A 13,647-nucleotide genomic window follows, 5' to 3' on the forward strand; every position below is an offset into this window, starting at 1 on the left:
ACCCAGAACAAAAAATGTGCTTTGACGGACACTAAATAACTTTCCCAGCCACAACAGGACAGCGGTAACGAGAGATTTAGCGGGATATAAATTTGAGGCCTAGTATTTAGGCGCTGGGTGACCGGTATGGATTTACTAACAGAATTGGACTTGGAAATGCACAGTAGCGTGTGTGTGAAGTTATTCTGAATGACCCTATGTGCACCTTGAATATTATATACCCTTTTAGGGATAGATTTCAAATAGCTCTGATATAGCAGAAACCACTAAATTATGAAATTGCTAAATTGGGAATTGTATTTCAACCCAGAACAAAAAATGTGCTTTGACGGACACTAAATAACTTTCCCAGCCACAACAGGACAGCGGTAACGAGAGATTTAGCGGGATATAAATTTGAGGCCTAGTATTTAGGCGCTGGGTGACCGGTATGTATTTACTAACAGAATTAGACTTGGAAATGCACAGTAGCGTGTGTGTGAAGTTATTCTGAATGACCCTATGTGCACCTTGAATATTATATACCCTTTTAGGGATGGATTTCAAATAGCTCTGATATAGCAGAAACCACTAAATTATGAAATTGCTAAATTGGGAATTGTATTTCAACCCAGAACAAAAAATGTGCTTTGACGGACACTAAATAACTTTCCCAGCCACAACAGGACAGCGGTAACGAGAGATTTAGCGGGATATAAATTTGAGGCCTAGTATTTAGGCGCTGGGTGACCGGTATGGATTTAGTGACAGAATTAGACTGGGATATGGCCAAAAAATAACCACACTATTGCTGGTTAAATGCACTTGGTGATGGGTGCTGCTTGCCCCTGATGTAGTATATGGCCAAAAAATGAACAGACTATTGCTGGTTAAATGCACTTGGTGACGGGCGCAGCTTGCCCCTGATTTAGTATATGGCCAAAAAATGAACAGACTATTGCTGGTTAAATGCACTTGGTGTGATAGCTTGACCAACCACACTACTGAGGGTTAAATGCACTTGGTGACGGGCGCAGCTTGCCCCTGATGTAGTATATGGCCAAAAAATGAACAGACTATTGCTGGTTAAATGCACTTGGTGACGGGCGCAGCTTGCCCCTGATTTAGTATATGGCCAAAAAATGAACAGACTATTGCTGGTTAAATGCACTTGGTGTGATAGCTTGACCAACCACACTACTGAGGGTTAAATGCACTTGGTGACGGGCGCAGCTTGCCCCTGATTTAGTATATGGCCAAAAAATGAACAGACTATTGCTGGTTAAATGCACTTGGTGACGGGCGCAGCTTGCCCCTGATTTAGTATATGGCCAAAAAATGAACAGACTATTGCTGGTTAAATGCACTTGGTGTGATAGCTTGACCAACCACACTACTGAGGGTTAAATGCACTTGGTGACGGGCGCAGCTTGCCCCTGATTTAGTATATGGCCAAAAAATGAACAGACTATTGCTGGTTAAATGCACTTGGTGTGACAGCTTCACCCTGATGTAGGCTTTAGCCAAAAAACAACCACACCATTGAGGGTTAAATGCACTTGGTGACAGGCGCAGCTTGCCCCTGATGTAGTATATGGCCAAAAAATGAACAGACTATTGCTGGTTAAATACACTTGGTGTGACAGCTTGACCAACCACACTACTGAGGGTTAAATGCACTTGGTGACGGGCGCAGCTTGCCCCTGATGTAGTATATGGCCAAAAAATGAACAGACTATTGCTGGTTAAATGCACTTGGTGACGGGCGCAGCTTGCCCCTGATTTAGTATATGGCCAAAAAATGAACAGACTATTGCTGGTTAAATGCACTTGGTGTGATAGCTTGACCAACCACACTACTGAGGGTTAAATGCACTTGGTGACGGGCGCAGCTTGCCCCTGATGTAGTATATGGCCAAAAAATGAACAGACTATTGCTGGTTAAATGCACTTGGTGTCACAGCTTGACCAACCACACTACTGAGGGTTAAATGCACTTGGTGACGGGCGCAGCTTGCCCCTGATGTAGTATATGGCCAAAAAATGAACAGACTATTGCTGGTTAAATGCACTTGGTGACGGGCGCAGCTTGCCCCTGATTTAGTATATGGCCAAAAAATGAACAGACTATTGCTGGTTAAATGCACTTGGTGTGATAGCTTGACCAACCACACTACTGAGGGTTAAATGCACTTGGTGACGGGCGCAGCTTGCCCCTGATGTAGTATATGGCCAAAAAATAAACAGACTATTGCTGGTTAAATGCACTTGGTGTGACAGCTTCACCCTGATGTAGGCTTTAGCCAAAAAACAACCACACCATTGAGGGTTAAATGCACTTGGTGACAGGCGCAGCTTGCCCCTGATGTAGTATATGGCCAAAAAATAAACAGACTATTGCTGGTTAAATGCACTTGGTGTGACAGCTTCACCCTGATGTAGGCTTTAGCCAAAAAACAACCACACCATTGAGGGTTAAATGCACTTGGTCGCAGCTTGTGCTGGCGCACCACAAGACACAAAATGGCCGCCGATCACCCCAGAAAAATGTGACTGACAAACGGTCTGGGCAGCCTAAAAACAGTGAGCAATTGAGTATCAGCAGCTCAATGATCCACAGCTGCAGATCGATCAATAATCAAGTCCTTTGGAGGAGTTAATCAGCCTAATCTCGCCCTACTGTCGCAGCCGCAACCTCTCCCTACGCTAATCAGAGCAGAGTGACGGGCGGCGCTATGTGACTCCAGCTTAAATAGAGGCTGGGTCACATGGTGCTCTGGCCAATCACAGCCATGCCAATAGTAGGCATGGCTGTGATGGCCTCTTGGGGCAAGTAGTATGACGCTTGTTGATTGGCTGCTTTGCAGCCTTTCAAAAAGCGCCAAGAAAGCGTCACAAAAGCGCCAAGAAAGCGACGAACACCGAACCCGAACCCGGACTTTTACGAAAATGTCCGGGTTCGGGTCCGTGTCACGGACACCCCAAAATTCGGTACGAACCCGAACTATACAGTTCGAGTTCGCTCATCCCTATTAGAGAGGCCCATCAGAATGCGAGAGGATTCTCCACCAAGTAGCAAGCTCTGACACAATAATTAGACCCAAAGTTTGAGAAGAAAACAACCCCATTTAGAGTTGACTTTGGCTGACCTTGTTAGCATGTCCTGAATATGCAATGAAAACAAACTTCATGATGCAATTAAACATGACTGTGCACATGTTCTGTATGCATGGAAAAAATTACTGTAATGGACCCAAGAAACCCATGTTTGACACTGATTAGAAGGATCCAGTACAGGGTAAAGCAATAGCCTTCTCAGTTGTGTGTCTGTAAAAAGAGCTGAAGACAGCTGGTAGATGTTGAGGACTGGGTTTAACCACCAATGACCTACTGTTATTCACCGCTTTCAGCATCAGCTTCCTCTCAGTAGTCTCCAACCAACACTTCCTCCCCACCAGCACTTGGGATCAGCTTTGTGGTTGTAGGCCATGACCCTCCTGGTTCTCTTAGTTGCAGCTTCAGTTTGCTTAGGTGACTGGCACATCATTGTGACATCAGTGGACGGTCCATTTAAAGCAAAGCAGCACACCTGTTGAATAAATTATAACCTGTCCTTACTCCTGTCCATTGCTGTTATCTATTGCATCTCAATTAGTCTCTAGAGCTCAGCCCTGTGTCTGACCCCATCTCTGCCTAGACCTCCTCCATTCGTCTGCCTGGTACTTCTCATATTCTGAACTCTGCCTCATTCTTTCACCTGTTTAGTCCCTTGGATACCTTGTCTGACATTCCTGTGTACTTTTTGGTTCAGATTTCTGACTAGCCCTTAACTATGCTTCTATATCATTTCCTGATTTTACACTCCCTGCCTTGGAAATGAGCCTGAACTCAGTTCCCTACCATGGCACTGTGTCTGCTGCACCACTGTCACCAATGAGAGACTACTTTGGGAACTGTGACCCTGGGGATTCCCTGCAGTGAAGTCCAGATACCTGTATAAAGGATAAAGGCTGATTACCAGACAATCTGTCACATTCTACTGGTGACTGCATTCCTCAGCAGGCAGGCATACAGCTGACAAGACCACTGGGGCGGGTGCCATGTTCAGTTGGCAGGCATGCTCCACAGCAGGCAGTGCCATAAGCATTTTGTTATCAGGATGACAAGGCAGGGCTTCCTGGTTCAGGAAGGGCGAGCCAATCAGAGATATGCTGATGTCATCAGTCATGTGATGCTGGATAAGTCACATGACCAGGAAGTGCAGCCTATTTAAACAGGCAACCTGCTGGCCACAGTTTGCCTGTGATTGGTGTCTTCTCCTAGGATATCCTCTCTAGCCTTTTGCTTCGATTCTGACTCTCCTGGTATTCTGCTCCTGCTTGGACCGTGACCTTTGATTCTTGGCTAACGGCTTGGTTTCTGATGTGCCCTCCTGGTTCTGACTTCTGGCTTGGTATAGTTTCTGATTCTGGTTTACTCTGATTGCTTTTCTGGTTTTGGCTGCTTCTGGCTTTTTGACTCTGTCTTATAGGTCTGAATCGATTTATATTGATCTCTCCTGGTTTGACCAGCTAGTTTGTTTCACCTTTTACTGTGTTTGGTCGTCGATCAGTCACTGAATTTTCTCCTTATATGTCCCCACACTTTTAAGAAGGGACGCTGCAGATTGCACAAGTAGGTAGGGACAGTGAGACAGGTAGTTCAGTGTTCACTGTTCCCTACCGTGCCAGAATCCTATTGACCCCACACCTAAGTTTAACTCCAGTACATAAATTGTAACACCTACAAATTTTATGGAATTTTTTTGTAATTATTGCTCAAATTAATTGGCTTAAAGATTAAGATGTAATTTAGAAATAAGTTTATGTAGCATTATTACAGGTACGTAGCACTCTCCCAGAAGAATGAAAAATGTCTATTGTAGGTGGTTTACTCCTTGTGGAGGTCTGGATACAGGTCTGGTTTTAGCTTCTCACAATATGTTTGGACTTATGGCCTCTCTGGAACATCAAGTCTCCCAGGGAAATCACTGGAATGATAAAGAGAGTTCCTGCATTGTTTCTTGGGTTTTCCCTAAGGAGAGTCAGTGTACCAGTGAGACTGTTCAATTATCTTACTTAGTTAACTAGAACCCTGCTCTATGCTGATGTGGTCCAAAAAAACTGAAACAGACCTGTTTATTATGGGATGTCTCTAGGTGCCTTAGTTCTGTCCTAAATCTCTGGAGAGAACAATTTGAAAAGTTGATTCCTCCTGGAGAATATAATTTGTATGTTTTTTGCAGGGAGCGATCTGGCTATGGACAGAGCTGATTAATCATAACTATATTCATTTACAAAAAATTATTTAGCTGCAGCAAACATCACTCAAGATGAGGAGGAGTGTACAGTATTTATAGCACTCATACTTCAGATTCTAGATTGAACAAATTGAACAATGTTTTTTAAAGTTAACCTGCACCCAAATAATTTGGGTGGTCGCTCAAGATACAGTGTACTCAGGATACATTATTTTAAACTTACAATGGACTTTAATGGACTATCGTAAGTTGAAACTAGACACAGCATGCAATGACTCAGGCTCAGCTCTAGCCAATCAACATGGCCATTTATCTGATACAACACCTATGTCAGTTGTCTGGTAGCTCCTCTTTACAGTACAGTGTAGCATTACATGTCCTGTATCACTCTCAAGGATGAGTTGCTCCTCTGGATACTAGTGTTGATCACGAATATTTGAATTTCGAATTTTTATCGCGAATATAGGTACTTCGAAAATTCGCGAATATTTTGAATATAGTTATATATATTCGTAATTTTGAATATTCGAAAAAAAATTCCCCTTTTTTTTTATTTTTTTTTTAATCAGTACACATGATCCCTCCCTTCTTCTAGCTTGTGGGCCAATAAGAAGGCTGCAATAAACTTGACTTTAGGAGTAGTCGTGTTTGCGAATTTTGCTCTATATTAGTTTTTTTCGAATATTTGCTATATTGCTATATATTCTTGTTTTACAATATTACGAATATTCGAAAAAACTAAGTTATAGCAATATAGCGAATATTCGAAAAAAAAGAATATAGAGCAATTTTGCTAATATAGTGCTATAATCTTGTTTTTTATAGTTGTAATTTTTTTCCAATCTGAACTTCAGATGATAAAAAAATTACAACTATTAGACAAAGAAGATTATAGCACTATATTAGCTAAATTGCTCTATATTCGTTTTTTTTATATTCGCTATATTGCTATATATTCTTGTTTTAGAATATTACGAATATTCGAAAAAACTAAGTTATAGCAATATAGAGAATATTCGAAAAAAATCAAATATAGAGCAATTTAGCTAATATAGTGCTATAATCTTCTTTATCTAATAGTTGTAAGTTGAAAAATTCGCAATAAAAAATTTTAATCCGAAAATTCGAATTACGAAAATTCGCATATAACACAATCATTAACTTGCCGATTTTTTTTAGTAATTTGCAAATATTCAACAAATATTCTACAAAATATTCGCGAAATATCGCGAATTCGAATATGACCCCTGCCGCTTATCACTACTGGATACTAGGTGAGGTGGCTCTTGCCATGTTCTTGCCATGATACACATTGATAGATCCCATATGCTTACCACCAAGCTATAGAATTACCATGTAGAGAAGGATGTTTTTTCTATGCTTATAAGCTAACACAACTGGTTTCCTTATAATCATATATTGTGCTTGTGAATAAAGCAGTAATATGTATATTGGCTTTCTGAGCAGACCTCAATGTAGTGAAGCTATAGTACATGATATTTGCATGCGAGGACACAGCTCTGCCCTCAGCCTGATGTCTAGCCCTGTCAATCAAGGGAATGGGGGAGTGTGCAGAGCACAGGGGGTGTTACAAAGCAGTGCTCAAACGATTCAGCCCCACCTCCTGATGCTTGAACTTCTCATTTGCATATGAATAAAACACAGATATATCTGCAGTTGTTTAGCATACAGACAAAAGAAAAGTATTGTATTAATCAGCATGATGAGCCCTACTATGCTGTATGTCTTGTTTAATAGGATTAATCGTGGTGACCAAACCGCTTTAAATAAAACCGATCACCTTTTCCATATTAGATGTGATATTGGAACGTTTTTCTCAGCAGATAAATGAGTGTAATATTTTGACTCAATGTCACAGGGTGCCAAAGGCGCACTCGGTCTCCCATCAGCCGCAGACCTGCTGCTTAGCTTCGGGAGCGAGGATCTGTGTTTGGCCTCGTTCCCAGAGCGGCCTTGAGTGCCGAGCTGATCACTGTGTGCTCGACTTGTCTGTCTGTCGGTCATGTGACGCTGGCCACGTCACATGACCCTCGGACCCCACTATAAATACAGGCAGCCTGCTGGCCACAGGTTGCCTGTTAATTCTAGGTTCCTGGCTATTTGTTGGACTACTGAATACTCACCTGATCCTGTTCCCTGACGATCCTTTGCCTGCTCCTCCTGTACTGCGCATCTCTCCTGGTATTGTGACCTGGGCTCCCACCTGACTACTCTTTGCGGACTTCGCTGGTACTTCTTTACTCTCCTGGTATTTGACCCCGGCTTCTTTTGACCATTCTTTGCTTAACCCTTTGTACTGCGTAGCTCTCTTGGTTCTGACCCGGTCCGTTCACGTTCTGTATTTTGTCTTGTCTGTCTTCCCTGCACATATCCTAAGTAAGGGACTGTCGTCCAGTTGTCCCCTGTCATCAGGACTCGTGAGGCAAGTAGGCAGGGCCAGGGGTGAGGGTGGAGCGCAGTGGTCACTATACTTCCCCCTGTGTGTGTGGACGTGACCCTTACACTCAAATGTTCGATTTGGTTATCTGTAGCTACTTTTAGTGCGAAAATCTAATGTAGTTTCAAGTCAAATTTATGCAGAAGTATAGAAAATTCTGAAGGGTTCACAAACTTTTAAATATCATTGTATGTCTCCATAAACACTGTAAGCTCATCTCAGCAGAGCATTTATATTTATTTCAAAGGGGAGAAGTGAATAGTTACAGGTGAAACTCGAAAAATTAAAATATCGTGCAAAGTTCATTTATTTCAGTAATGCAACTTAAAAGGTGAAACTAATATATGAGATAGCCTCATTACATGCAAAGCAAGATATTTCAAGCCTTTATTTGTTATAATTTGGATGATTATAGCTTATGAAACCCCAAAGTCACAATTTTGAGGTACCCTTTGCTCAGGGGATATGGATTAATTAGTTGACTAGAGTGCGACACTTTGAGCCTAGAATATTAACCTTTTAACAAAATTTAAGTTGCATTAATGCAATTCCTTTTAGGCCTCATGCACACAACAGTATTTTTTCACGGTCCACAAAACGGGGTTCCGTTGTTCCGTGATCCGCGTCCGTTTTTCCTTCCGTGATTTTTGGAGGATCACCAGAGATGAAGGAAAGTTAAAAAAAAAGTCGTTTTGGTGTCCGCCTGGCCGTGCGGAGCCAAACGGATCCGTCCTGACTTACAATGCAAGTCAATGAGGACGGATCTGTTTGACGTTGACACAATATAGTGCAATTGCAAACGGATCCGTCCCCCATTGACTTTCAATGTAAAGTCAGGAGTCCCTATCTGAGTTTTCTCCAATCCAATGGTATATTTTAACTTGAAGCGTCCCCATCACCATGGGAACGCCTCTATGTTAGAATATACCATCGAATTTGAGTTACATCGTGAAAACTCAGATTCGACAGTATATTCTAACACAGAGGCGTTCCCATGGTGATGGGGATGCTTCAAGTTAGAATATACTAAGAACTGTGGACATAACTGCCCCCTGCTGCCTGGCAGCATCCGATCTCTTACAGGGGGCTGTGATCCACACAATAAACCCCTCAGGTGCCACACCTGAGGGGTTAATTGTGCATATCATAGCCCCCTGTAAAAGATCAGGTGCTGCCAGGCAGCAGGGGGCAGACCCCCTCCCTCCCCAGTTTTAAATTCATTGGTGGCCAGTGCGGCCCCCCTCCCTCCCTTCCCTGTATTAAATTCATTGGTGGCCAGTGCGCCCCCCCCGGCCCCCCTCCCTCCCCTGCATTAAATTTATTGGTGGCCAGTGCGGCCTCCCCTCTCCCCCCCTAATTAAAATCCCCCCCCATCATTGGTGGCAGCGGAGAGTTCCGATCGGAGTCCCAGTTTAATCGCTGGGGCTCCGATCGGTAACCATGGCAACCAGGACGCTACTGCAGTCCTGGCTGCCATGGTTACTTACCAATTTTAGAAGCGCTATACTTACCTGCGCTGTCTCTGACCGGCCGGGCGCTCCGCCTACTGATAAGTGACAGGTCTGTGCTATAAGCATTGCGCCGCACAGACCTTTCACTTACCAGTAGGAGGAGCACCCGGCCGGTCACAGACAGCGCAGGTAAGTATAATGCTTCTAAAATTGCTAAGTAACCATGGCAGCCAGGACTGCAGTAGCATCCTGGTTTCCATGGTTACCGAACGGAGCCCCAGCGATTAAACTGGGACTCCGATCGGAACTCTCCGCTGCCACCAATGATGGGGGGAGGGGATTTTAATTAGGGTGGGAGAGGGGGGGCCGCACTGGCCACCAATTAATTTAGTACAGGGGAGGGAGGGGGGCCGCACTGGCCACCAATGAATTTAAAACTGGGGAGGGAGGGGGGTCTGCCCCCTGCTGCCTGGCAGCACCTGATCTCTTACAGGGGGCTATGATATGCACAATTAACATCTCAGGTAGGGCACCTGAGGGGTTAATTGTGCGGATCACAGCCCCCTGTAAGAGATCGGGTGCTGCCAGGCAGCAGGGGGCAGTCATGTACACAGTTCTTAGTATATTCTAACTTGAAGCGTCCCCATCAAAAAGCGCAGCATGCTGCAGTATTTTCTCCGGCCAAAAAACATTCCGGTCCTGAACTGAAGACATCCTGATGCATCCTCAACAGATTTCTCTCCATTCAGAATGCATGGGGATAATCCTGATCAGGATTTTTCCGGCATAGAGCCCCGACGACGGAACTCTATGCCGGAAAAGAACAACGCAAGTGTGAAAGAGCCCTTAATTTGCATTACTGAAATAAATGGACTTTTGCACGATATTCAAATTTTTCGAGTTTCACCTGTAGATGCCATATATCGTAGCTCTACCAAGTCTGATACTTAGGTAACAAAGTATCAGACATAGTGGATAACAGTGGGGCACTCTCAATAGCAATGAGAACAGTGGATGATAGTAGGTATAGGATTTATTAATAATATGACTAAAATATATTATTCACAGCTAATTAAATAGTAGCAGCATTAGTGATGGTATTAAGGCATATAAAAACAGCAATACAGATAAAAATAGGAATAAAGATAAAAATGGTAGTCCATCAATAAGATCAAAGTTGGGCTGATATCTGGCACCAAAAAATATAATGCTCTAGGTACCAAAAAATAATGCTCTAGGTATACGCAGTTAGTTTCCAGATATTAATTGTATCAACAGGGCTCCAATTTAAGGTGCAAGTCAGTGCTGGTTATATGCAGAGCGGCGTCCCGCTCCTTAGCCTGAAACAGCGGCATCCCGCTGTATATTTCGAAAAGCGATCGCTTAATGTTGCAGACACTTCGATCTTACCCGGAGGGCTTCGATGGAATCGCCTACCCTCGTCTCGGTGCGCCTCCTGTGTTTATCGTTGCTCTAGTCCCGAGGGCTGTTAGTTTTCAGAAGATCCCGCGCCAACACCGGAAGTCCACGTAGGTTCGCTGGAAGTGCAGGTTTCCCTTATACAGCAGAGACCTCCCACGGCTGGCGTTATCAGATCTGTAGAGTAATAAATCCTGATCCTCCTAAATCGATCGAAAATATGTGTCTGTAATCCAATCGTGGGGGTCCGTACCAAACGCGTTTCGGGGTTTAGGAAATTGACCCTTTCATCAGCAGACAGCAGAGGACTTGTGTGAGTGCCCTGAAATTGGCTATATGGTTACTTTCCTTTTTTTCTTACTGCTACCCCTGTTCTGTCTCCTATTCACTATTTTAGAAACAACTACACGACAGCCCATGTCCTGAAAGATCTTTTCTTTTTAGACAAATTGGTTGCAACATGCCCCCCCCTCCCCATTTTACTTGTATTGCTGTGTAGTAATATAATCCTGTTTATGGCATTTACCTATAATGTCTGTAATAAGTTGAATCTGTTTTCCCATCACATATATTTTTTTAATTGGTGGGTTGAAAATTAGGTCCCCCAAACCCCTGTTTGCAACAGAGAAGTGGATACATATGATTCGGCTCTCTCCATTACACTGTGTTAAGGTACCATTACACGAGCCAATTATCGTGTACATTATAGTTAAATTGAGAAAAATTGCACGATTACCAAGCAGTGTAAAAGCAATGAATGATACAGCGACAAGTAAACAATCGGTAGATTTCTTGTTGATTCAATCGACACAAAAATCATCATTGAGCATTAACGATTTCATACGTGTAAGCAGGAATGGTTCACTGCACGCCACTAAAATTTTGCTTTACGATTTTGTGAAGATAATTGGCGTGTATAAAGGGTCATTGTTGAAACGTTCACTATACCAAGAAAAAACTTGTTCGTCAGTCAATCGTACAGATCATTGCCTCGTGTAAATGTACCTTAAAGACATAGGAAAAGCTAAGCCTATTTGTCTGACAGTTTCTGCATCCCACATAGCCAAGAATGGAGGGTGAGGACACACATGATGTCACCTTTTCTCTGATAATGTAAAATATTGGACCCCAGTTCTCTGAACAATTGGGGTTTACAGTAGTTGGGCCCCATCGATCAAAGATATGACGTATCCCATCTATCATATGTATCATATATGTTGTGGTGGAAAAACCCCTTTAGGAGATAATATACGTCATGTTAATTTGCAAAAAAAAATAATGCAGAAAAATGCAAAATGTAGCCTAATTATTATTTATATAGATACAAGAAGTGAAATTAAATTATCCAGGGACGCCGTCAAAAGGAACAATTTCATGGAAATTAAATACATCTTGCAAGCAACAACAAAGGATAACTGTGAGATTGCCGACTTACTGTTTGCCAGCTGCAGCTTTGGGTATGAGCAATAGCATGTTGAGATGTTCCAAATGGGGACGTCAGTGGTAAAATGACTCATCTATCAACATAACAACGCACATACACAATAGATCGATACCCTCCACCACCGTTTTATAAATCGAATTCTGCTCTTCACATTTTGGCCCAATACTTACTCATCACAGTGGTAAAGACCTGTCTGGACAAAGGAGAAATTCTATCAACCCTCAAATAAACCTCATGCCTACAGCTCAGCAGACAAGAAACTATCTAGATATCACAAATAGCAGAAGAATGGAAAATGATTGACTGGTTTACCTTGAATATACAAGTATACAAGACGATCAACTAAAAAGGAATATGAAATTGGAATATAGAAACACCGAATCACATGTTCAGGGACAGGGGTGATTACGTCATCACGGGCCGCGCAAGATTTTGCACCAGATCTTTAAGCAAGATAGCAGCACCCGACCGGTCTTGAGCAACTGGATCAGAAAAGTATGTTTTTTTTAAAATTTTCACACTCTGTTATTTATATCATATGCCAAGATCATGTATGAACGCAGTATCTGAGGGGTAAAATGACGGGGAGCGGCGAAATCCCCACTCCCTGTCATTGTACCCACTACTTACAAAGAATTGTTTTTGTTAAATTTGGCAAAGCAGCCGAATCGAACTTTTGAATAATTCGCTAATCTCTAATTTTTGGAGTCACAGTACATGCAAAATAAAAGATTCTAACACACATAGCAAATAAACACAACATGAATGCTCAGTTAACTTCACTGGTTTTATTAAGGGCTGTTTCACACGAGCGGATGCCGTGCGTGACATCCGCTCCGTGAATGACAGCCAAGACCCGATGCAGACTGCAGAAGCACGGAGCAGTAACATGACTGATAATGCTCCGTGCCTCTCTGTGATCTCTTTACTACGAAATCACAGAGAGATAAAGTTGTCACTGTGATTTCGAAGTAAAGAGATCATAGAGAGGCACGGAGCATTATCCATCATGTTACTGCTCCGTGCTTCTGCTGTCCGCATCGGGTCTTGGCTGTCATTCACGGAGCGGATGTCACGCTCGGCATCCGCTCATGTGAAACAGCCCTAACAGTTTGAGTGCATTTTTCTGTAAGGGGCGTGAGTCGGTGCTCTGTGTGGGAGCGCTCCTTCACCTGTGACACACTGCAACAGATGTCTCTTTTAGGGTCCATTCAAACATCTGTGTGTGTTTTGCAGATTCATGAATCCGTAAAACATGGACACCGGCAATGTGCGTTCTGCATTTTGCGGCCTGCACATCGCCGGCACTTAATTGAAAATGCCTAATCTTGTTCGCAATTGCGGGCAAGAATAGGACATGCTCTATTTTTTTCGGGATCGGAATTGCGGACCCGGAAGTGCGGGTCCGCATTTCCGGATCCGGGCAGCACATCGTGCGGCCCCATAGAAATGAATGGGTTCGCAATTCAGTTCCGCAAAATGCGGAACAGAATTGCGGACGTGTGAATGGACCCTAAAGGGGTTGTCTCGCTTCTGTAAGGCTACATGCACACGACCGTATGTGTTTTGCGGTCTGCAAATTGTGGATCCACAAAAA

This window comes from Bufo gargarizans, chromosome 6 (genome assembly GCF_014858855.1).
Source record: "Bufo gargarizans isolate SCDJY-AF-19 chromosome 6, ASM1485885v1, whole genome shotgun sequence".
In the NCBI taxonomy this organism is placed as follows: domain Eukaryota; kingdom Metazoa; phylum Chordata; class Amphibia; order Anura; family Bufonidae; genus Bufo; species Bufo gargarizans.